We start from the raw sequence: 11,708 nt of genomic DNA, 5'->3' as shown, positions 1-11,708 counted from the left end.
GACTTGGTGCATATATTTTAACATAAATAAATACAACCTGTGACACAAGTTGTATTTGATTTACTGTTCTACACTTGTAGGTAGCAGACCATTTACTATGCTCAAAAATGCTGCCAGTGAAACATGGTGCATGAAACAAGGGACTATGCATTTTACTGAAATATGTAAGATTAAGTGCTGAGTCCTTTTCCTTTCTAAAACATCTTTAAAATAATGATGTAATTTTCCCTACTTTTCTCAAGAAATGTTACGTCTCTGGCAAGGATTAGATGACCTTTGGCATTCTTAAAGAAAATAATGTGTAAGCCCAGAGGAGTAAATAATAAATCTGGATAAGCCAAGGCTTTGTTAAATAACTGAAGAAGGGATTCTGATATTTATCTATGTTAATACCTAGAATGATTAATACATGATGGAGAAATAGAATTATGGATTTCAAGATGGTGAAGTCAATGGAAGCTATACTCACCTCCCAAGACCAAACTGGAATTACAACTAAATTAAAGAACAGCCATCCTGAATAACCAACTGAAGACTAGCTGAAGAGAAGTGCTATAACCAAGGATTTACAGAAGCCACATCGAAACTGGTAGAAAGGGTGGAGATGTGAAAAGGGCTGGCCGTGCTCCCAAGGGCAGGATTTGAGGTTCTGGAGGGATATCTCAGCTGTGTGTGTGTGGTTCCCCGAGAAGTGTGGGGTCTCAACCCCATCCTGGGCTCCGCAGTCCAGAGCACCATAGCCAGGAAGAGATGCCCACATAATATCCGATGTGAAAAGCAGCAGGGTTTCTGTCCATCAGGGAGAGACAGAGTCTCCTGGAGACACAGGCACCTCGTAAAGTGCCAACATAAAATCTCGTCCGCAGTCACCCGGGGCTCCAGCAGAGCGAGGGCAGAGTGTACTAGAGTCATCTGAGGAGAGGGGTTTGTGGCTCTGGGGCAGGAGCTAAGGTGACATTGGCCAGGATCCCTGTGCTAAGTCATTCACCCATATCACAGATTCCAACTTTTTTGGGTGGAGCACTGTAGTCCCTGTGGCATCAGCCGGGGGAAAGCAATAGCTCCACACTCTGGAAGCCCACTTGCCCCACCCTGGGGAGTTTAGGCCCCGCTGAGAAGTCAGTAGCGTTGGCCGGTGGGTAGAGTTCTGGGCAGACTTAGCAGGTGTCGGTGACAGCTGTGTGGCTTTGAGGTGGGGGCCATTCCACCCACTTTCCCTTGAACCTGACTGGCACATCTCCCTCATGGGAGATCCATGTGTGCCCACATCCCAACTCTGCCAGAGGCTCTTTCAGTGACTGAGCCTAACAAACAGCCAGCAGGTGGAGGCAAGCAAAGACAGATCTTGTAGGGGTGCCTGGGGGCTTTTGCTGAACTCCCCCCCAGGTGTGGTGCTGGTAAAAGCTGACCTTAGTGCACAGGTTGGTCCTTCCTGCCTGCATCCAAGCCCAGCTATCAGTGGCCCCACTCTCTTGACTCTTGGTGGCTCCACCCTACTGAAGTCTGGGCAGAATCCAGGACAGACTGAGTTGTGTGGCTCTCGGGTAGGGGTCACACACACCAACTTCCCCCGAACCTCACAGGCACCTCCCACTCTCTTGACTCCAAGTGGCCCCTCCCTGCTGAGATCAGGCTACTGATAGAATCTGGGACAGGGATTGAGTTGCATGGCTCTGGGATGGGAAATTTTCCTGTCACATGCCTGACCAGTACAAAGCCTTCCCTTCACAAGGTCAAATCTTGGTCTCCTTAGGCCTGATAAACTCTGCTAGCCTCACCTTGATGACTCTCTGAGATGCTGCAATACCACAAAGGGGTGTGAGCACCTAGCAGGTAGCAGCTAGACTTGGTATACACCCTGGGACATTTGGGCTTAGACCCAGCCCTGGCACAAGATTGAACCCATATACTTCTGGAGAATACCTTTCACCCTACTTAGTGACTCACTGAGAACCTATTGCATGCAACGTGAGTACTGCCAGAGGCTCTTTCAGTGACTGGCCTATCAGGCAGCTGGCAGGCAGAGATAGGTGGAGGCAGACCTCAGGGTTCCTAGGGACCTTTGCTGACCTGCCCCAGGTACAGTGCTTCTAAAAGCAAACTTGATGCACAGCTTGATCCTTCTTATGCACACCTAGGCCCATCAGAGGCCGCCACAAACTGGATCGCTTTGTAGCTCCAAACCATCCCCAGGGTCAGTCACAGGCAGTGTCTGACACTCACCTGCCCCAGAGATGACCCTCCCAATCAGCCCCCAAACCAGCACACCCAGTGGACAACTTCAGACAATATCAGAGCAGGATCCAATTAAAGATCTTGGCAAGCGCCAGACCCTGCTGAGGCAAATATTGCTCTGAGTGGCCAGCACCTATACAAGAGCTCATAAACTGTGGTCAGGATTGATCCTCACAGTCAGCCAAACTTGAGGATCACACACAAATGGGCTAATAGCAATCAAGACTCAATTACAACAGGGGGCTCACATAACCCACACAAAGGACATTCCTGGAGCACTCAGTGCAGGTGATCAAACGGATTGTGCCATGAGGTCCCACAGGACACATACTACATAAGGCCACCCTCCCAAGACTATGAGGCATAGGGGATCTACCTGACACATAGAAACAAACACGAAGAGGCAGCCAAAATGGGGAGACAAACATGCACCAAAGGGAAGAACAGGAGAAATCTCCAAAAAAAAAAAGCTAGATCAAAACAATGGTTATATGAATACTCAAGGAACGTAGAGAAAGAATAGATGAGAACTTAACCAAAGAGAGAGTAAACATAAAAATGGACATAGAAACCATAAAAAGAACCAATCAGAAATAAAGAATACACTAGAAGGAATGAACAGGTTGGATAAAGCAAGGAATTAAATCAGCAATTTGGAAGATAAGGTCGAAGAAAATACCCAATCAAAGCAGCAAAAAGAAGAAAGAATTTTAAAAAGTGAAGTTATTTATAGCCAGGATGGTGGCATAAGTAAACAAGGTATTCACCTCATCCAAAACCACAACTAAAACTATGCAATCAAATCACAATAAAAATTACAACTAAACTAGAGAACAACCATCATTCAGAACTGCCAGAAATCCAGCTGAATGGAAGTCCTACAACTATAGAATTAAAGAAGAAGCCACATCGAAACTGGTAGGAAAGGCAGAGATGCAGAATGGGCTCATCACACACCACAGGTGGCAGATAAATGTCAGGAGGGATATCTCAGCTGTGGCAGTCCCCCCGAGGAGCGAGGGATCCCAGTCCCACACCAAGCCCACCAGCCCAGGGTTCCAGTGCCAGGAAGAGAAGTCCCCATAACTTCTGGCTGTGAAAACCAGTGGGGATTGAGGCTAAGGAAGACTGACGCTGCTACAGTCCCAGGCGGTTCCTCTTAAAGGAGTCACACCCCCTGAACTCCATTATGGAGGCAGTAGCTTGAAACGCATGAGAGATATACAGGGAGGAACTGAATTGTTTGGCATTGGGGCGAGAGCTGGGGATCAGCTTTTTCCCAGACAAAAGTGCCAGTGGAAGCCACTGTTCCTTTGATGAGCCTTTCCCCACAGAATCAGCCTAGGGGCACCATATCTGAGTTTCCATCAACTTGGCTCACACTGCCCCTCACTGGTGATTCCCTGAGGCTCCACTCCACCCAACTTTCAAGCCCACCCAAGCTGATTCCAGTGGCTTTCCCATATGAATGGCTTGTCTTGGCTCATGTTTTAGATTTTCTTAAAATCTCTCAAACAAGCAGCATCTAGCTTCAGCAGGCCCCATAACACTTGCTAAGTGGCCCCAGACCTGGCAGTAGTAGCAACTGGCCTTAGTTTATAGCTTGGCCTTGCCTGGGCACCTCCAAGCCAAGCACAAGCAGCAGCTATATGCGAATGGCTTTGTAGCTTATGCAGGGTGGCCCCAGGTGGAACACAGGCAGTGGCTGACCTTGGCCTGCACCTCCCAGGCGGCCTGAGAACCAGTGCATCCAGGAGATAGCTTCATACCAGGTCGAAGCACCACTATCCAACTACCTCCACAAAAGGCACACTCAAGGAGCAAGCTCAGTGGGCACCAGAGCCCTGCTGAAGTAAGTCTTGCTCTATGTGGTGGGCCAATACATCTGATAAGGGGTTAGTATCCAAAATTTATAAAGAACTTATAAAAGCACCAAAAAATAAAAATAAAACAATCCTATTAAATGGGCAGCCCAGCCGATGTGGCTCAGTAGTTGTGTATCGACCTATGAACCAGGAGGTCAGAGTACGATTCCCAGTCAGGGTACATGCCGGGGTGGTGGACTCAATCACCGGTAGAAGGTAGCCAATCAATGATTCTCATCAGTGATGTTTCTATCTCTCTTTCCCTCTCTCAGAAAGCAATACAAATATATATATTTTTTAAATGGACAAAGGACCTGAATAGACACTTCTACAAAAAGGACAGATGGCCAATATATGAAAAGATGCTCAATGTCACTAATCAAGGATTAAATGCAAATTAAAACCACAATGATATATCACCTCACACCTGTCAGACTGGCTACCATCAATAAATCAACAACCAAGTGTTGGCGAGGATGTAGAAAGCTAAGCTTTCCACTATATCTCATAGGTTGACACTCAACCATTTACACAACTGAATACGACTCAGCCATAAAAAAGGAAATCTTCCCCTGTGGGACAGCATGGATAGGCCTGGAAAATTATTTAAGTGAAACAAGCCAGTCAGAGAAAGACAAATACCATAGGATTTCACTTATCCAATGAACATAATAAGCTAACAAACAAAATAGAAATAGACTCATAGCTGTCAGAGAAGATAAGATGAGGAGGCTGGGTGATGCTCTAACCAACTGAGCCACACGAGCCAGGGCAAAACTAATTGTTTTATTTATTTATTTTTATATATTTTTATTGATTTCAGAGAGGAAGGGAGAGGGAGAGGGATAGAAACACCAATGATGAGAACCATTGATTGGCTTCCTCTTGCACACCCCACAGTGGGGATTGAACCTGCAACCTGGGCATATGCCCTGACTGGGAATCGAACCGTGACCTTCTGGTTCATAGGTCGACACTCAACCACTGAGCATGCCGACTGGGCTAAACTGTTTTAAATGTCAGTTTTATTATGGAAACATCCAAAGAACAGATAAAAATTAATTATGTCTGAAAAAACTGTGGTACATACACAGACTTTTACTTGGCCATAAAAAATAATGAAATATTACCACCTGCAACAGCATGGATGGACCTAGAGAGCATTATGCTAAGTGAAATAAGTCAGTCAGAGAAAGACAAATACCACATTACCTCACTTATATGTAGAATCTAAATAACAAAATAAATGAACAAACAAAATTGAAACCAACTCATGGATACAGAGAACAGATGGATGGATGGTTGCCAGAGGGGAAGGGGTTTGGTGAAGGACTGGGTGAAAAGGTGAAGAGATTAAGAAGTACAAATTGGTAGTTAGTTACAAAACAGTCATGGGTGGCGGGGTGAGGAGGATGAGGAATGGAAAGCACTGCATAGGGAATATAATCAATAATATTGTAACAACTGTGTGGTGCCGGCTGGGTATTAGAAATATCAAGGGAGCACTTTGTGATGTGTATGATTGACTGACCATTGTGCTGTACACTTGAAACTAATACAAAGTATTGAATGTAATCTGTAAATAAAAAATAACATTAAAAAAAAATAACAAAAGTTAATTTCCATAAAAAATTAATTACATATACCTGTTATAGAGAAAAAGTAGAATTTACATATGTGAAGATTTCCAAGGAGATCTTACTAGGTTTGTTCTTTGATCTTTGTTCTGGTTTAGGAGTTGGCTGGTTTTGTAATGCTCACTCAGGAATTGATGACGATGATGTTAAATATACATAATGCACTAATGTGGTCACTAGCTTTTCAAAAAAGTCAGAAGATAGTGATACTGTTGTAATGAGCTAATTATTAATAAGAAAGACTCAAAGGGAATGTCAGACATTAGAGGTACGTCATTTAGGCAGCTTCACCAGGAAGCTGTAATTTCACACTTCCCAGGGAACACTGGCCTATTCCTTGCAAAATATTTGGGTAAGGAATTCAACAAAGGGAAAATAGATACATGCCCAGTAAAATTGGAGTGAGATAGGGAAGACACTTTCCTGTCAGTCACATCTGGGGACAGTGATGGTTGGCCAGAAGAACGGGCATGGCCACTGCAAGCACGTGAAAATTGGGAATACATAATCCCCTAAACACAGGAATTCGCTCTCTTGTGCTCTTGTTGTGTGGCTCTTGACTATTGGCACTCTTGCATTCACTTGTATGGCCCACAGCCCTGGAGATCCCACATGCCATGGACTAATGGACTGCAGCGAGGAAACACAAGCTAGACTAGCTAAGCTGGACTGGACCTGGTTCCAACATGGAAATTCTAGACACTGATTTTATCTCTACCTGAGGCCCCAGCTACACTTCTTTTATGAGTAGACTAAAGGGTGTGATTCTACAGAAATAAAGCTTTCTACTCTATCTCATCCCCCTGTGGGGGCCTCTGGAAATGCTTATTTCAGCGGTACCCCAAGAACCCCACTTCCACTAGCAACCAGGGGAGACACAAGCCCCTCTCAATAACAGTCCTATAGGACAGCCGTCGCTAACCCTGGAATATTTTTCCCATTGATTTTTAGAGAAAAATGGAAGGGGATGGGGGGTGAGGGGAGAGAGAGAGAAAGAGAGAGAGAGGAGAGAGAGAGAGAGAGAGAGAGAGAGAGAGAGAGAGAGAGAGAGAGAGAGAAGAGAGAGAAACATAGTCCACATAGTCCAGTTGTTGCCAGAAAGGGGACCTGGCCCTTGGTGGGTCAGCCTAGGGCCAGCTGGTAGTGTGTGTGTTCTTGACTTCGTGCAGGAAAAATTTCACAACAGGAATCCAGGTGAATTTTATTTTATTTTTTAAATATTTTTATTGATTTCAGAGAGAAAGGGATAGGGAGGGAGAGATAAAAACATCAATAATGAAAGAGAATCATCGATCAGCTGCCTCCTGCATGCTCCCCACTGGGGATCGAGCCCGCAACCTGGGCATGTGCCCTGACCACGGAATCGAACCGTGACCTCCTGGTTCATACGTCGATGCTCAACCACTGAGCCATGCCGACCGGGCCAGGAGAATTTCCGAGGAAGTTTATTAAAGCTGGGGACAGAGAAACAAGAAAGGGCTGGGGAAATGGGCCTAGGCTGGTCTGCTTTGGCTCACTAAGAAGTCAGAGATAAGGGGGCCTTGGAAACAGGTTCAGAGGGATTGTCTGGGACGAACTGCTCCCATGGCTGCCCTGGTTGCAAGCCTCATGGGGTTCTTTAGAGCTTAGGAGATGCATGCCTATGGGGGAAGCCGGGGGTGGAGGAGGTGAGGTGTGCTGGGTTCTTCATCTTGAGGTCCTTTACCCTAGAATATTTTTTCCCATTGATTTTCAGAGAAAAATAGAAGGGGGTGGGAGAGAGAGAGAGAGAGAGAGAGAGAGAGAGAGAGAGAGAGAGAGAGAAGAGAAACATTGATGTGAGAGACACACATTGATTGGTTGCCTCCGACACACGCCCCAACCAGGGATCAAATCTCAAATCTGCAACCCAGGTACATGCCCTTGAGTCTGCAACCTAGGTATGTGCCCTTGACCAGGAATTGAACCCGGGACCCTCTGCCAACGCTCAAATTACTGAGCCATGCCGGCCTGGCCTGGCTCCGTGAGAATTCTAATGCTGATATTTAATCAGTTGTGTCTGAACTATCAGAATTTTGCTCTTATATTCAATGACTTGGGAAAAAATGAATATGTGAAAACATCTTTGTATCCTTATCTATTAGCAAAGTGATCAACAAATAATGGGAACTAAATAAAATATTTTTGAATGAATAAATAGAAACAACTTTATAAGTGCTATTAAAAGATAAAGTATTACTTATAATAACATATAATATCTTGATCTGAGGTTAAAGTTATGCTTCCTGGGACAGGCCAGTAAGCCAGGCGGAGCGAAATAGGGAAACGGAGACAAATAGCTGAACAAACTGGCCGGCAATTTACAGCAGATACCGAAGGTCACCTCCTTAGCGATAACATCGAGGCCTCAGCTATATTCCAGCTCCAGACCCAGAAAAGCAACAAAACCAGGTGGGTGACACCAGGACCAGCTGCAATGACTATGACCTCTGCCCTGACACTGAGCAATCAGTGAAGATCACACCTAGAAAACTGATGACTATCCGGCAAAACCCTTCCCTGAGACCTCCCCTAAGATTCCCGCTACAAGAGAGAAACCAAAGCCTCAAGACAAAGGACCCAGTGGGTGCTCTCCCTCTGGGAAGCAGTCCCTGCCATTCCGTTCCCCTCCTTTCCCCACAGGCATGCACCTCTTAAACTCTAAGGGACCCCACGAGACATGCAACCTGGGGAGCAATGGGCAGCAGCAGCTGGTCACAGGCCAGTCCCCTGACCCTGTCCCCAAGGTCCCCTTTTCTCTGACTTCCTGGAGAGCGAGGGCAGCCCAGCCTAGGCTGTCCTGTTGTTTCTTCGATGCTAAGCCCTTTCTTGTTTTACATCCCCAGCTTTAATAAATGTTCCCTCATAGTCATCTGGACTCATGTTGTGAAATTTTTCCTGCACGGATTCAGGAACTCACACGCTACAGGCTGGCCCTGGCAGACCAGCCAAAGATCCCCTTTCCAATGACATTCCCCATCACAGTACCTATCAATAAGAACATCTCCAGTGAGGCTCTTACAGGTACTCGGTTTGTGTGCCCCATGCGTCTAAGATAGGCCAGTATTCAGTACATCAGAATTTGGAGTAAAGAAGCTCAAGAGGATGGGAGAACCAATACTCAAATCCATCTTAAGAGAGCTCAAAATTCAGGCTTCTTATATATCAAGGGAAGAGTGGATATCTAGAGCTGGAGCTTTTAGCCTGAAGGCCACAGAGAGAGGAAGTATTTCACCCCCTTACAACGCTTTCAGTAAAACTTAGCAGAAAAAACTTTTAAAGTAAGGTTTAGTCAAAAGTGGATGCCCAGAAGAGGGGAAAGGAGTGACTCCAGCTATTTGAAGAACTCATTTTTGGGGAGAGGGGAAGGTTTTTAATTTCATGGAGGGAGTTAGACATAAACATCTCAGGTTTTAATTTTAAATGGTGAGGTGAATTCTATGGGTTTTTCTTTTTATCAAGAAATTTAACACTGCAGTTTATATTTTCTTCTTTTTAAAAATATGTTTGTATTGATTTCAGAGAGGAACGGAGAGGGAGAGAGATAGAAACATCAATGATGACAGAGAAGCATTGATTGGTTGCCTCCTGCACGCCCCCTACTGGGGATTGAGCCGGTAACCTAGGCAGCTGCCCTTGACCAGAATCGAACCTGGGACCCTTCAGTCTGCAGGCCAACACTCTATCCCAGCCGTGGGCAAACCCGCGGGCCAGATCCGGCCCGTTTGAAATTAATAAAACTAAAAAAAAAAAAAAAAAGACCGTACCCTTTTATGTAATGATGTTCACTTTGAATTTATATTAGTTCACACAAACACTCCATCCATGCTTTTGTTCCGGCCCTCCGGTCCAGTTTAAGAACCCATTGTGGCCCTCGAGTCAAAAAGTTTGCCCACCCCTGCTCTATCCACTGAGCCAAACCAGCTAGGGCTGGAGTTTATATTTTCAATTCTAAAGCACAATGAACTTCTACTGAAAAAACTAGAAGAGGAAGAAAATAAGGATATACAGAATTGCAAGGACACAGAGTTCTTTTTTGGTTCACGCTCTTAACCTCTGAATGATGATACATTCAAATCCTGTCCTTTTTCCTCAGGGGAAAAGTCTGGCATTTTGTTGGCCCTCTGAATTATTTTCAAAAAAATGTATGTTTGATTACTATTTGTGAATACAGAAAACAAACCTCTGATCACATAGTAGGAAGGACTATTTTATAAATAATTCACTTTATGAATTCAAACAGGTGTCAATGTAAGATAAATCCAAACCTGTAAGAATTCTCATGTGTTTATTTGAGCCAAACTGATGATAACTGCTGGGAAGCAAAATCTCAAGGGACTGAGAAAATGCTCCAGAGAACGCACCTTATTTTACATATTACAGTCACAGGAGGAGGCGAGGGGGGGGGTCACATGAAATTACTCGTAATTGGTGACAGATTAGGGTGGTGGGAGAAAGCAAAGGAGATGAGTGTGCGGGGGAATCTCTGAAATTGGATAAAAGGTAAGAAAAAAAAACCAAAACGGCTGGCATGGCCCTATGGTTGAGCATCGACCTATGAACCAGGAGGTCACGGTTCGATTCCCGGTCAGGGCACATGCCTGGGTTGCTGGCTTGATCCCCAGTGAGGGGCATGCAGGAGGCAGCCCCTCAATGATTCTCTGTCATCATTGATGTTTCTATCTCTCCCTCTCCCTTCCTCTCTGAAATCAATAAAAATATGTATATTTTTTAAAAGGTAAAATGAATAGACATCTTCTTTTAGATGGGTGGGTATAAAACAGCTAACAGTAAACAATCACCATGAAGGGATTTGTGGTCTCTGCTCTGGTGGTTGTGCTCTGATGGGTGGGAGTTGGGGAGCGGGGGGAAATTAGTCATTCCAAAGGTATATTTTCTTCGTTGTGAAAAGACAATAGAGAGGCTTAGTTAAGGTAAAGATTGACCTTTATCAGTTAAGATGTGGGTCTAGGACATGCCTACCTTCCAAGACCTGCTTTTTGCTAGAAAGTTTTAATTTCAGCCCATGCTATGTGGTTACTTTAGATCTCAGAGTTTGTAAGGCCTGCCATGCTGGCCTCCCCTGAGCTTGTCAGATTTGTATGTGGCCCTTTTTTTGGTCCACACAAGGAATCCCTAAAAGAATTTGAAAACCCTTTTCAACATATGAGTGTAATTTTGGGTTTCTTGATTTGTTATGTGGCTTTCAGGCAGATCTAAAATGTCAAGAAATGTAATTAATTAATAAAGAAATAATTAGCTATGATTTCAGGTTCTTTTCAAACGTTTGACTTTACTGATTTCTTGCTAATGTTGTTTTCCTCCTCTTAAACTTTAAGCATACATACAATGATCTAAAGATATGAAACCTAAAGCACAGCTTAAACGATTAAACACTAAAGGTTCAGAGGGAAAAGGCTTTATAGTGGCTTCATAATGTGAATGGTAAACACATCAATTATATAGTAGCTGTGATGGATAGCCATGTTTGAAGTGCAGGTTACTGTAAAGCAGAGAAGCCATCCTCTGGGAGTCGGACAGAGCATTAGTAATTTAAGGAGGAATTCCTAGTGGAAAGACATTCTTTCAACAATGGGAAGCCATAGGAAGAGGGGGAAATGGTTACCAAAAACTCACCAGAGAAACTTAGATAATGATTTACAAATTATATCAGTTTAAGTCACATGATACCCCTCTGTATTACCGTAACCAATGAGCAAGCTGGTCGATATGGAAAACACCGTTTTGACTTCCCTCAATTTCAAAGCAAATAGTAATCGCCCTCGCCCGCCACCCCTTTTACACCTTTGTAAATTCTCCAGACCCTAAGCTTCTCTCTCAACCGCCCATTCCCAAATCTTGCAGTGCCTGGCATAGAGCCGCAACAAACCTTGGTAGTGTACTAGCACTGAGTTGGCAAAGAAATCTTAAAGTTACTGTCTTGGGAGTGACG

Source organism: Myotis myotis, unplaced genomic scaffold, assembly GCF_014108235.1.
Source record: "Myotis myotis isolate mMyoMyo1 unplaced genomic scaffold, mMyoMyo1.p scaffold_m19_p_11, whole genome shotgun sequence".
Classification (NCBI taxonomy): Eukaryota; Metazoa; Chordata; class Mammalia; order Chiroptera; family Vespertilionidae; genus Myotis; species Myotis myotis.
The sequence above is the reverse complement of the archived record's forward strand: the minus strand, read 5'-3'. Positions refer to the sequence as shown.